This window comes from Cervus elaphus, chromosome 14 (genome assembly GCF_910594005.1).
Source record: "Cervus elaphus chromosome 14, mCerEla1.1, whole genome shotgun sequence".
Taxonomy (NCBI): Eukaryota; Metazoa; Chordata; class Mammalia; order Artiodactyla; family Cervidae; genus Cervus; species Cervus elaphus.
In genome coordinates, this window is record NC_057828.1 from 75,839,747 (window position 1) to 75,855,078 (window position 15,332).

Below are 15,332 nucleotides of genomic sequence, written 5' to 3' on the forward strand. Positions count from 1 at the left end.
TAGGTTGTCTTCACTTTTATAATGGTATATTTTGGAGAACAAGGGTTTTAATCTTGTTGATGTCTTATTATTGAGATTTTTTATTGATTAATTAATTTTAATTGGAAGATAATTGCTTTACAATATTGTGATGGTTTTTGCCATACATCAACATGAATCAGCCACAAGTATACATGCGTCCGCCCCATCCTGAACCCCCCTCCCACCTCCCTCCCCACCCTATCCCTCTGGGTTGTCCCAGAGCACTGGCTTTGGTGCCCTGCTTCAGGCACCAGGCTTGCACTGGTCACCTGTTTCACATACAGTAAAAATGTACAATGTTTCAATGCTATTCCCTCAAATCATGCCACCCTCACCTTCTCCCACTAAGACACAGATGTATTATTGAGATTTAAGGGCTCTATGCATATTGTAGACATATGTGTGTGTGTATATATATATATATATGTAAAATCCTTTATCAGTTATATGTATTCTAATTTGATTTGTCTTTTCATTCCCTTAACAATATCTTTTTCAAAGCAGCTTTAATTTTCATGAAGTCAGTTTGGTCAATATGTTCTTTTATAGATTTTCTTTTTGAGATATTATCTCTGAAAACTGTGCCTAATCCAAGATCACAGATATTTCATACTATATTTTCTTTTAGAAATTATATAGTTTAGATTTTATATTTAAACCTATGATGCATTTGAGTCAACTTTTTTTATATTGTGCAATGTATGGATTAAAGCTTCTCCTTTTTAAAATATATTCAACTGTTCAGCACCATCTGTTGAAAGGACTATGCCTTCTTCACTGAATTACCCTCACACCGTTATCAGATCATTTGTATAGATATATATGGGTCTTTACAGGCTTGTATTTTCGTACCATCTAAGTTTATACCAATTCCACCATCTTGCTTTCTACAGCTTTCTTAACCTTGCAAGCATGTGATATTACTCCTACAAACTTGTTCTTTTTTAAAGTTGTTTGGCTCTTCCAGAGGCTCTATACTTCCAGTGAATTTTAGAATCAACTTATCAACCTCTACCAAAGGGAAAAAAAATCTGCTGAGATTTTGATTGGGATTGGCTTCCCTGGTGGTTCAGAGAGCAAAGAATCCACCTGCAATGCGGGAGACCTGGGTTTGATCCCTGGGTTCGGAAAAGATCCCCTGGAGGAGGATATGGCAACCCACTCAAGTCTTCTTGCCTGGAGAATCCCCATGGACAGAAGAGCCTGGCAGGCTGCAGTCCATGGGGTTGCAAAGAGTCGGACACGACTGAATGACTAAGCGCACAGCACAGTGCTAAATCTATAAATCAGTTTAAGTAAATTGACATCTTAATAATACTAAGTCTTTCAACCATAATAAATTATGTCTCTCCATCTATTTAGGCCTTTAACTTCTTGCAACAATATTTTGTAGTATTATTGTAGAAGCTTCTCCTACCTTTTGTCAGATGTGTCACTATCAATTTCATATTTTTGATGCAATTATAAATAGTACTGTAACTTAATTTCCTTGTATTCATTGTTAGTATATAAAGCTATTGCTAATTTTTATGTATTGATCTCATATTCTACAATCTTGCTAAACGCACTTACTAGTTCTAGTAGATTTTTATAGATTTCATCAGACTTTCTTTATCAGTGATTCTCAGCCAGTAGTAGTTGAGCCCCTGGGGGTGATGTGTTAATGTCCAGAGACATATTTGGTTGTCATACCTTGGGATAAAGGGATACAGACAATGATACTGGCAACTAATGGTTAGATGCCAGGATTGCTGCTAAACATTGTACAACACATAGGAAAGCCCCCCACAATAAAGAACTATTGAGCCCAGAATATCTGGCAGAGATTGGAAAAGAAAAAAAACTATCCTAAATAGATAAGTATCTATTTGCATCATCTGTAAGTAAAGACAGTTTATTTCCTCTTATACTACCTGCATGATTTGTACTTTTCTTAACCTCATTATACTAGTCAAATCTTCAATGTTGGATAAAAGTGAAGAAAATAGACATATTTATCTTGTTTTTGGTTTGGTGGTAAAGCATTTAGTCTTTCACTATTATGTATAATGTTGGCTATAGGTTTTTTGTAGATGGACTTTATTAGATTGAAAAAGTTCCCTTCAATTCCTAGCTTGTTGAGTGATTATTCAGTAATAAATATTATATTTTGTCACTTTATTTTCTGCATTTATTGAGATGATCACATAGCTTTTCTTTATTGGTTTGATAATATGAAGATATACTTCCTAGGATAAATCAGCTAGCTCAAGATATATTCTTCTTTTTTAAATACCTTGCTGGACTGGATTTGATAAAAGTTTATTTTGAATTATTGCACCTGTAACCAGAAATGTATTAGTCTGCAGCTTTTTTTGGCTTTTGGTTCTTCTAACCTGTCATGTCTTTGTCTAGCTTTGGTGTCAAGGCAGTCTCAAAGAATGTGTTAAGAAGTATTTTCTCCTCTTCAATTTTCTGGGGCAGTTTATGTAGAATTGGTATTATTTTTCCTTAAGTGTTTTGAAGAATTCACTAGTGAAGCCATCTAAGCCTGCAGTTTTCTTTGCAGGAAGATGTTTAACTACAAATTCAATATCCTTATTTGATATATAGCTATTCAGGTTATCTGTTTCTTCTTGAATGAGCATCAGTAGTTTGTTCTTTTCAAGGAATTTGTCAATTTCATCTTAGATGTCAAATTTATAGGAATAAAACTGTTCACAATATTCCCTCATTATCATTTTAATGTCTATAGACTGCAGTGATGTTACCTTTCATTTCTGACATTGGTAATTTGTGGCCTTTCCTTGTTTCCTGACCATGTGACTGGTTCTAAGAGATGAAGAAAATTGAGAAACCTCTAGCCATACTGTTTTATATTTTAGGGATTTCTGCTTTGATCTTTATTTTCTTTCTTTTTACTTTAGTTTTAATTGTACTTCCTTCCCAATTTTTTTTTATATGGAAGGTGAGATCATGTGACTTAAGACTATTTTTTCCTAATACAGATGTTTAGTGCAATAATTTTCTCCTAGATACAGCTATAGAGCATCCCACAAATTCTAATATACTGGGTTTTCATTTCATTCAGTTCAAAATACTTCTGATTTCTCCTTTGACTAATGAATTATCTAGAAGTACATTATGTAGTATATTATGTGTAGATTGGAAGTCTGGTGTTGACATGTATACACTGCTATGTTTAAATATAAATCATCAACAAGGATTATGTGTAGATTGGAAGTTTGGTGTTGACATGTATACACTGCTCTGTTTAAATGTAAATCATCAACAAGGACCTACTGTATAACACAGGGACCTCTGTTCAATACTCTGTAACAAACTAAGTGGGAAAAAAATTGGAAAAGAATAGAAACATATGCATGTATAACTGAGTCACTTTCCCGTACACCTGAAACTAACACGACAATGTTAATCAACCATACTCCAATGTAACATAAAATTTTTTAAAAAGAAATACATGATATAGCTTCTAAATCTCTAGAGATTTTCTAGATATCTTTCTGTTACTGATTTCTAAATTAATTCCATTTTTTGTAGGGCTTGAATCCTTTTAAATTTGTTGAGACTTGTTTAATGGCCCAGAACAGTCTTAACCATCTACATCATGGAAAGTAGGCCCAGCCCCAGGACCAGCCTTTGGGTCAGGCTTCCATCTCCAAGGAAAACTTGATACTGATCTATGTACACTCAAAAGTAAATATTCTGCTGTTATCTGATGGAGTTGTTCTGTAAATGTAAATCAGACCAGTTCAAGTCTGTTTGTCCTTGCTGATTTTATGTCTCAGATCTGTGACTTTATAGTTTTTAGCAAGTTTAGGGGAAAAAATGTTCATTATGTATACAAATATGTTTTCTGACCTCCCCCTCTTTCTTCAGGGACTTCAACCACATATATATCAGGCTTCTTGAGGTTGCCCCATAGCTCATTCCACTCTTTTTTATATGTGTTTTTTTCTAGTTAGTTTCTATTGCTATATCTTCATATTTAAAAATCTTTTCTTTCCCTATGACTAATCTGCAATTAACCCCATCTGGTATATTTTTTCATATAAGACATGGTGATTTTTATATCTAGAAGTTTATTAGGGGTCCTTTGTATAATTTCTATGTTTCTACTTAACTTTTTAGGGGCTTACCAGGTGGTTCAGTGGTAAAGCAAGAGACATGAGTTTGATCCCTGGGTCAGAAAGGTCCCCTGGAAAAGGAAATGGCAAACCGTGCCAGTCTTCCTGCCTTGAGACTCCCAGGGACGGGGGAGCCTGGCGGGCTACAGCCCATGGGGTCACAGTCAGACAGAGCTAAGTGACTGAGCACATGCAAGCCACCAATACCCTTGCCAAGTCAATCAGATACACCAGTTCGTGGTCATGTCCAGTTGTTTTCCTCACCATAGGTCATTCCTCCCTGTGTCTTTGCATGCTAGTAATCTTTTTATTGAATTCTAAGCACTGTGAACTTTTCTTTGTTGGTTGCTGTGTATTTTCTTATTCCTAGACATATCCCTGGGCTTTGTTATCATACACAGTTAAATTAATTTTAAAAAATAATTTGATTGTATTCTGTTTTTAAGACCAGATGAGTGTTCAAAGTCTTAAAACCATTGCTTCATTTTGTCTGTTTTTCCTTTGGTGGCTTCAGACAGAACCTAAATTCAATCTGTATCACTCCATCTTGTCCAGAAGCAGGAGTCTTTAATTGTGTTATCTTTTAGAACTCAAAACTACTCGATAAGTACTAAATCTGAAATTTTTGAAACTGTAAAATTTGGCCTATTGTATGGAAAGATAATTTGAAGGGCAGAGAAGTTACTCAGTCAAGTCTGCATAGCTCTTAAGTGAGGTATGCGTGATTCACACCTAGATCTGTGTGGCACCAGGGTCTATGCTCATCATCACAGTACTTGTCTTTCTAACATTGTGATGCTATATTTGTGGACTTGCCCATGGCCAGCCCCAAACCATCTTCCCTGAGATCCATTTCTAGCCACATTCAAACACTCTTATTCATTGCGGTCCATTCAAGCAAATGAGAAGTGCGGGAGGAGATGATGTGAATAAGTAGCCTCAGATCCCAGCAAGTAGATGGATGTTGGAAAAGGAGCTCTAGGTAAGTGATAGCTAGTAGCCCCATCTGGCCATCTGCAGTAGAAAACAGTCTTTTAGTCACAGGACAGCCATTCAAGAATAGGCTTCCCATCTATGATTAAAAAAAAAAATCTCAGTAAGATTAAAAGAAAGGCTAGAGAAAAGCTTGAATAAAGTCAGAGATTATTGTTTTCAAATATGCTTCACAGAAGTGTAATTGGGCACATGATAAAGGCAAGCATCTATTCTCAAAGCAAGAGTGCCATGGATTAGGGGGCGCATAGAAGAGGAAAATGAAGGGCCAGATTTAGTGCAGGTCTCCATATCTTCAGCCAAAGTAACAGGGAAATTGGCTCAATGCTAAATTCTTTAAGATGGGGTGAGATGGCATAAGTATTCCTTGCTTTAGGTCAGGGTCTTAGAATCTGGGCAGACTTGGGCTAAGACAAAGAGAGGAAGAGAGACAGGAGACCAGCTGTCGAGAAGCAGAAATGAAGATTGTATGTGTAGGTATGTGTACACACGTATGGACTTCGAAGTGGGATGGTAAGCTCCATATAGAAGTGTCAGGTATTACAGCTCTATGTGTAATTATGGTTTGTTCATTCATTCATAGCTCATATCCCACATTAGACTGTAAATCCTTAGGTGGACCCTGACCATCGTCCTTGCTACTCTATCCAGATAACTTGGTGCAGTCCGCGGCACATGATCATTATTTGATAAATGTTTATTGACTAAATGACGGGGACATTTGTCCCTACCTCATACAGCAGCATAATTAAAGATGGGTGCAAGAATTCTGGGTGGGAGAGTCATACAACTGTGGCCAACAGGATCCCCATTCTTGACTGATAGGTTTCTATGGTAAATGTTCTGGTTCCACACCCCCCACCCTCTTGCTTGTACTCTCAGCCCCTGCTGGCCAGGACAGTGCATGAAGCAGCTGGTTGATATTCCTTGTGCCTTTCAGCAGAGTCGTGAGCTATTGGACAGGAAACCTCCACTTTCCCAGAAGAAGCAGAATTGCAAAATGAATAAATAAGAAATACACCCTGTATCTGTGTGTTTGCTTGATTATCAGGTTTTGTGAATTTTTTTGCCATGTTGATGCAAGTGAGCTAGGCTTCGGAGCCAAGTTCCTCTCTTTATCTGGATTGCCTGGGAGCCAGCCTGGTGGGACAATTAGCGAGCAGAACCACAGTATATACGAATGTCCCTCATTAAACATACAGCCCCGGATCTCCAGACTCATGTTGTTTCTGACACAAAAGCAACCTTAGTTCAGGCTAAACTGTGCCAGCAGGTAGCTTGGCACTGCAGTAACCCACTAGCATTTTCCTTCACTGTCTGCTCAAGAGCTGGCCACAGACTCTGCCAAGGGGTGGGTCTTGGGCCCCTGGCAGAGCCTCCAACCACAGAAGCCAGTTTCCCCTCCCCCTGCATTGCATCCCCTTCTTTGCTTTGAAAAGAAGAGCTTCAAAACCAAAACCAACCAACCAAACAAACAAAAAACCCCACTCTTGCTTGTCTACCCATCGACGCTTCTTGGAGGCAAGAAGTAGACTGGACTTGCCCCTTTAGGGGACGGCTCTGAGTGCCATCACCCTAACATCTGTGCTGAGTCCCAGTGGTCCCGGACCCGTGAGGCTCAGCCGCAGCTCCCAGACCCAGAAAGGCAGTTAAGGGAAGTCAGACTGTGTGTCTATTAGATCTTGTAAGAGTTCTTTTGAGAATTTTGCTCCTCTCTATCAGAGACTGTGTCTCTGTGTTTCTTCTATGTGTTTTCTCTTTTTCTGCTGGACTGTCAATGTCCCATGTCTTTTCTTCCTCCTCTCAGCGCTAGAATTCCTCTTCCATTGCCGCCACTGTACTTCAACATCTGGGCCCAGGAGCCCAACCCAATCAGGTTTAAATTGTTGCCACTCACTCTTTCCCTCTCTACTCTGGGCCCTTTAGGACAGGTAAGTGTTTATCCCTTCCCCAAGCACTCCACGTCCTTGTAATATCTGACTTCCTTTCTTCATCCCACAGCTTCTGCCTGGAAATTCCTTCTGCACCTTATAGAACTGTCATACTCCATCACACTTCTTAAGTATGAGCCCTTCTTAACACATTATCCCTTCCTGTCTTAGTGCTTTACTATTTAGGTTTAATTTCTTAGAATTACACTCATTCTTACTAGAATGAGTGCTCCTCCAAGGTAGGAACTATGATTCATTTATCTGTAGCTCTTGTTCCAAGTATGGAGCCTAACTATTAGTAGGTAATTAATGAAAAAGTAAGTGATAGAAGGAAGCAAGGAAGGAAAGAAGGGGTCTGAGGTCTGCTGAGTGTCAGGTATTTTCCTCTAAAGGCTCACTGCTCCTAGGATTCTGAACATACCCTTCCTCACCTAATGCATATTGTGTAGTCGCTAAGTTGTGTCTGACTCTTTGCAACCCCATGGACTGTAGCCTGCCAGATGCCTCTGTCCATGGGATTTCCCAGGCAAGAATACCAGAGTGGGTTGCCATTTCCTTCTCTACACCTAATGTATAATTTTTTTTTAATGAAAAGTTACCAGGTAGAGACAGTCTTATTTATGCTTTAGTTTCTTGCATCCAATGACAGTCTTATGTGTAGAATAAAAAGTAGAAGCAAATATAGGGGGTTTCCCCCCAATGGAATGCCCCCATCAACTACTGACAATCCTCTACCAGAAATCCCCTGCACTCTTGCCCTTCAACCTTACGCATGATATGACTTAGGCTTCTACCTAAGTGAAACGCCCATTCCTGACAGATGTCAGGTGTAAGAACTCCACCTTTTAGATGGACAAAAACAATTTCCATAAGGGAAGACAGGCAGCTGCTGACCTTCGAAAGGAGCAAACAAACTACTTCCTTGGACTATGCCGGGTCCACATGACTTACACTCGCCAGGCATAATTCTTATTCTTGTTAACCATGAAGTGCCATGGTGCTCTCACCTGCCCATTCAGTTTTTGCGTTTTTCATTATGTTATTCCAGCATGTGGGAAATTGTCCATGCTCCTGACTCCATTCCAATGGAAAGACTAGGCTCTATTATGTGGCTGTTCCTCTCCTGGCATTTTGACACTTAGCCCATCCCCAGGCTTAGTATTCATCTCAGATTGCCTGGGGCAGTCCCAATTTACACATGTTGTCCCAGCGTAATTATTAATAGCACCCCCTTTCATTCTCATAAGTGTCACGGTGTGGATGATGAATTATATGGTTACCCTACCCATCTCTGGTTTTCCCTACTTCTGTCTCTGAACTGACAGCTCACTCGCTTGTCACACCCACCTTGTAATATGCTGAGATAGGACAATTCCCATCCTGACCTACTTCTGTCTCTTCCACAGCATTTGGGTTGCTGGGCAGAAAGTCAGTGAACATGTTAGAATGAAATTCCAGCCTTCCATCCATGCCCTATAGACAAGTATGTTTATACTCAACACACACACACACACACACTCATGCACTCAACAGTTAAAGCAACATTAGCATCCTTGTTTTTAACAAAGAGACCTCCATGTAGTAAAAAGAGAGGGAGGAAATTGTCTGGCAGCATTCTAATGATAGATGTCAAGCAGTGACATAGAAAAGAATTATAAAGGACCAAAAAGATAGGGCCCGACAGTGATCAAATCCTTTTCCTCCAATGGGATGCCATTTTTCTTTCAAATCCACACCATAAAGGGAAGAGATATTTTTCGCACAGACGCTGACACAAATAATGCTCACAAGGCCTTCCCAGCAGATGCTCATTACCTAAACCAACCACCAAAGAGTTCTCACCTAAACGAAACCCCGTGAGCTGCTTACCTCATGGAAAAAGGAACATTTGCCTGTTAGCAGTGTTTCATCAGTGTGCTTTCCATTCTGTTTCCTCTGAAACCTGCAGAAGCCTAGACGCATTTGATCTGTTAAACATTTTATGCTGAAAATATCCCTTATTTAAAATGACTTCATTACCCCGCCAGAATGGTTCCAAAGAGCACTCCAGGGGTACCAGCTTATCTATGATTTCTATGGGTATTCATACTCACTCCCTAGACATTGCTGAAAAATCTAATCCTTCCAAGAAGCCTTTCCTGATCAAGAAGGGTCAAGGCGAGGTGCCTTTTTTTCCTCTTAATAACCACTTCTAACCAACGCAAGTATCAAAGTCAGCACAGATAAATAGGGACATAGTTCTGACCCCGAAACCAACCAGTCTGAATAAGAAAGTAACATCTAGCTCACTGCCCTTCTCTGAATGCCAGGGCTTCCCAACCTGTGCTTTGTAACTGGGGTACTGGTGTGCCAAGGTCAATCCTCAGCTCATCAGGGGGCCAGGCTGGGTTCTGAAGCAGCTGGAATTCACCTGCAATTGCCTCAGGGGTTGAGCAGCCTCAGTGGTTTTACCCCACTATACAATTAACATTTTCTATGTGTGCCATGGCATAAAATCGTTAGGAAGCACTGCCAAGTATCAACACGTGGCCCTAGGATCAAATATGAACCTTCGGGTGAATTCAAAGGAAAACATTTGTCGTTAGTACTATGATTAACAAGTCAAAAATATTAGCAATAATAACAGGTAGAGAAACGAATGAATAATGTAAAAACACATCCATTCTAAACAGAGTAATGGGTACCTCGAGTGTTAACACTAAAAATAAATCACATGCTGTCCACTGTGATATTAATCCTCATACGGACTCACTTTCATTGTTGGTCAGACTTGCACGACATTACCTTCTGAGCTCATGCTCTCCCTTGACTCCAGGGAAGGGATCTAACGGAAAGGCAGCTTGCATAGAGGAAAGAGGACTGATCTGGAAAGCACCCCGTCTCTGCCAACAATGGGGAAATCATGGATAACTTTTTCAGCCTCTCTAGTTTTCTCATCCCTTCAGTTAGGGAGCTGTTGGAGTCTTTCTACCACCAAAATCTTCTTACCACTGCTATGACATTTGTGAACGCCACTGTACATGAAACAAAAAGAAACAGCAAGTATCTAGTTTATTTAAATACCAAAAACCACTACCATGCTATTCAGACCTACTTCACTAAGCCACCCAATGCATGCTCAGTAGCTCAGTCATGTCTGACTCTGTGCAACCCCATGGACTGTAGCCCTCCAGGCTCCTCTGTCCATGGGAATCTCCAGGCAAGAATACTGGAGATTACCTAAGCCAATTCCTTGCCATTTCCTTCTCCAGAGGAGAAGTCGACTAATAGAAGAGACAGTACAACAGTATTAGAGACTCCCAGCTCTCACCCATAAACAACCACCCTCTCCTTCCAGCTGCACAAGAGGGTTATATTTTCTGGGCCCATTACAGTTAGGCAGGTCACGTGACTGGTTCTGGCCAATGGACTGTGAGTGGAAGGGATGCGTTTCACTCCAGAGTCAGAATTTCAATGCCAGATAAGACTCTTCAGCATACTCTTCTTCTTCCCGAATTAGAGATAGTATAGCAACAATGTCATGTTCCATCAGCTTGGGTCCCTGAGTAAACTTGTGAAGCAGACTCTTCCACTGATTTTCATGAGAAGTAACACTTTGGCTTTGGGAGATTTGGGGGTTGTTCATAGCATTATCTAGCCTGTCTTGACCAATACATTAACTCCACCCAGCTACCCACTATACTCATTTTATGTTGTTGTTCTTGTTTGCTTCTTTTTTGTGAGAACAAGTCCCAGGGTAAAACAGGAAATGAAGGCAAGTCATGCCTTTTATTATCTACTAGTTTTGGCCATGTTGCTTTGTGCAGTTATTGTAGAGTACCTCTCACAACATGAGTTGATGCTTCGGATAACAATAGGAAACTCACTATTCAAGCTTAGATTACCAGAAGGAAATATATAAAAGAATCAAGAAAAGCAACTGTATTTTTCAATACTGTGAATGCTCATCTTTGGTCCTATCACCCCATGTCGTACTCTTGACCTCTTCCTTAGTGAAGACCTGGAATGGCCCTGATCCATTTGTCTTTTGCTTCCCTGCACTTCCATTATGATGTGAAATTCTAATGCCAGAGCCCCCATCACCACCTCTGCTCAGAGGTTCGAAGTGGGTTGAATTGTAGCCGGCGGCAGGGGGTGATAAATGTAGCGTGAGCTGCCTTTCCCCCAGCAAACTGCAAATTGCCTGAGCAGTACAGCCCACAAAAGGTTCCCGTGGAGTGAATTTATCTTGCATTGTCGAGTGGAAAGGGAAAGAGGAGAGACCAGGCATTCTATTTTTGCAGAGTCACATTCGATCTTGTTCAACGTGCAGTCCACACATCTTTTAAAGGGGGCTCCAATGGAAAAGAGTACCTAGGAATGTAGAACAGATAAAGGGATTTATTTTTAACGCTGTTGGAGTTCACAACTGTGTGAGCATTTCAATTTCAAGTCACTTGCTCCTGAATAATAATAATGTGTTCTGCTGGAGTGCACATTTCATCACCCAATAATTCAGAGTGGGGAAGACCAGCCATGGAACAGAGGACACACCATCAAAGGGAAAGCTCTCTTTCCATGATGACACGTATTCATTCAGGAGTGGGACGCTATGCTTCTGTCAGTGACCCAAGTTCTCCTCTATCCTTGCTTCTAAGTTGGTCTGCCTAAGTTGGTATCTCTTCTAGAGAAAGTTCCATGAACACATCATGGGTCTGTCAAAGCAACTGCCATTTTGGAATCCTCCCAAATGTTGAAAAGTAATAACCTTGATATCTGACTAGCTTCATTATAACAGGCTTTAGAATGAGGTCTTTGGGGCAAGCCTTTCAATTTTAGATATTTCCCTGACTCCTTGAATAGCTGATAATAATAATAGTTTTTTGTTTGTTTTGCAAAAGCAAGAGTAGTCATAGGACTTCATAACATTATTGTAGCCACAGGTCAGAAGATATTCTATACATCACTCTCTCATTTTTGTTCTATGTTTTCAATTCAATCTGGGAGGGAGGGGTTATTTAGTTTTCCTCACTATCCAGAACACATCCTCTTCTCTAAAAGGCAGGCTTGAATCCTTTTCCCCATTTTTCCAGATCCACCTGCTCCATAAAGACTCCCCTGACAACTTCTGCCTGCAAGGATTTTTCTTCTGCCAAAGAAAGTCTGAGTATTTCTGGTCTGAACCAGAAATACTGGTTTGGTCTGAACCAGTATACAAAAATACAGAGTTTGGTCTGAACCAAACTCTCTTAGCCTTTGCTATAAACACATGCTATCCTCCTTGTATTCTTCACAGCATTTTATACGTAGTAAGTGATCAAAACCAAAATTCTCACAGCTGAAACAGTAGTTAATCTCTGGATGGTTAATAGCTTGGGCTCATGAATCACAAAACTGGGTTCAACCCCAACACGCTTAGTCACTAACATGGGCACATTTAGTGATCCCCTCCATATTTGTATTTCTTCATTGTAAAGTAGAAGTAATGGTTACAATATCTACCTCCATAGGGTCAGGCTCAGTGGTAAAGAATCCTACTGCTAATGCAGGGGACATGCGTTTGATCTCTGAGTCAGGAAGATAATTTGGAGAAAGAAATGGCAACCCACTCCAATATTCTTGCCTGAGAAATCCCATGGACAGAGGAGGCTGGTGTGCTACAGACCTTGGAGTTGCAAAGAGTCAGAGACAACTTAGTGACTTAACAACAACAACAGTGGGTCATTTAGAGGATTAAGTGAGAAAGTGCATCTAAAGGATTTAGCACAATGTTCATAAACTTCTGTAACTCTTAGTGTTAACTGCTATTATTATCATTTATAATGTATTGACACTCCCTTTGTTGCACTGAGCCCTCCCACGCACAGCCCTTTTAACTGGAGACTTCTATGGCACGGCAGTAATTTCACTCTAGGATTTCTTGTATCTAGTATTGGATTATGGAAAATAAAGGCAGAAGTTTCCTGTTACCATGTTCTAGCACATTCGGTTAGAGGAACATCTCTGGGAAATGCTAGTAAAATGATGACATAATGAAATTCCCCAAGACAAAATAGTGAGACAAATACCTCATCTGAACAGAAGTGATCGAGAACTCCTGAGCAGGGCTTCTGGTTTCTAGCTGTTGCCCCAGTGAACTAAAAAATCCATTACATTGATTACAGGGTCCATGCCTATAGATTCCAGATATGTGTGAAAGAGCTGAGACAACTCGTCGGCCCAGCGAGCTACTCACAGGTGGAAGTCTTCAGGGGGATCCTGGGGCAGACCCCGGACAGATGCTCTCCTCTTTGTTCGGGTTAAAATGGACTAGAGTTGAGCAATTCCAGGGTTAACCCGAGGATAAGTCCAGTGAGCTCCCGTACCCCAGTTCTCCATTCCAAGGATTGAACCAACCTCGGCGTGTGTAGAACTAGAGTATATACTGTGGAAAAATTCCCATATATAAGTAGACGTGCACAGTCCAAGCCTGAGTTGTTTAAGGGCTGACTGCAAACTTGTCACAATTCACTGTGGCATTTTGGGGAGACATGGGAGAAAATCCACCACTCCATGGCGCTTGGTTAGTACCTACTACTATATTTATCGATGTGTCCATATAGCAATAGATGCCAATATTTTCCCCCAGTGACCGTAGTCTGGGAAGAAAACTCTTTTTATACATCATGGGTTTAGAAAATAATAATCCCCAAAATTCTGTTTGTTTGTTTTTTAACTTCAAGTCCCAGGTCATTTCATGAAGGCTATTCAAAGTCCAAGCAGAGTATTGTGCTGTCCAAACTCAATGAGGAGGAAGTCTGTTTATCAATTACCCAGAAGCAGCTAAAACTCTGACTTTAAAGACCAATTTACATCCCTGCTGGCTCAGATGGTAAAGCGTCTGCCTACAATATGGGAGACCCAGGTTCAATCCCTGGGTCGGGTAGATCCTCTGGAGAAGGAAATGGCAACCCACTTCAGTATTCTTGCCGGAAATATCCCAAGGACAGAGGAGCCTGGTAGGCTACAGTCCATGGGGTCACAAAGAGTTGGACACAACTGAGCGACTTCACTTGTCTGGCAGGGCTGTCTTCACTCTCAGGCACAAGAGGTTGTTTTTATTCTGGCCTTTCAGCCCGTGAAACCTGACTTGCCATCCCAGAAGACCACATCCTGCTACCTGCCCCAATACCATCCTGTCTCACATGCAGGGCCCAGCCTCTAGGGAGGTTCCCTCTTAGGCCATGTGATCATTTTTTAATTAAAGATTTCCAAAACAATAAACATTAACTTCAAGATCTTTACAGAAAAAGAAGGTTGAACAACAGCACAGTATACAGCCCTCTGGGTATTTTGAAAATCATGCTGAGATAACAGACCATTTACAACTTTTCAAAATGATATTTCAACCTCTTTTATAATTAACAAGGTTAAAAACTAAGAAACGAAGAGTAAAAATCCAACTGAGTTAAAATGTGAGGCTGTTTCATTATTTTAATGGTGTTTGAATTCACTGATTTCTAAACCCCTAAGATGCTTTACTAAATCAAATCCTTTTTGTTTTTAAGTTATGAATCATTGCTTTCTCTATATATAAAAAAGTTCTGTTTGCCAATTTGCAGATGGACTAGCCCATCTATAATGGTCCTTGCTGTATACAAAAAAGACTTCTGTGGCTCAGTCATGCCTTCCATCATTTTTCTGATGATTGAGATGGAATGATAGGGAGACAGCCCCTCGCCTCTCTGGAACTTCCTTTTAGAGACTAATAGACAGAGAAGCCATAGACTCGTGCCTTCCCTGAGGAGGCAGACTAGAGCATACCAGACCAGAACCAAGTCCACAGACATGATGACAAGTGATATTCTCTAAGCAGTAGAGTTAACCATTGGCAGGGAATGGACGAGACTAGACCTAGATGGGGTATGACTTCATGGCCAGCAAGGATGCTTGCAGGACCCACCAGTGTGTAACAAGGATGCTTGCGGGACCCACCAGTGTGTAACAAGAACTGTTATTTCTCAGCAACACTCTTCCATGAGCAGACTCGTTCTCACAGCTGCAGCATGTAGACATGCTGAAATGTTAGACATATTAGGGCACCTGGATTTAATGCTGCAGAAATGAACATAGAGCATAAAACCCTACGAAATATTATTCATTAAAGACACAAAAGACAAATCACAAAAAAAGGAAAGAAAAATCTGAACAGCTGGTAAATACAGGAAGTCATACTTGACCTCCCTCTTAATGAAACAATGCAAAATGAAACCAAAAAAAAAAAAAGCTACTGTATGTCTAT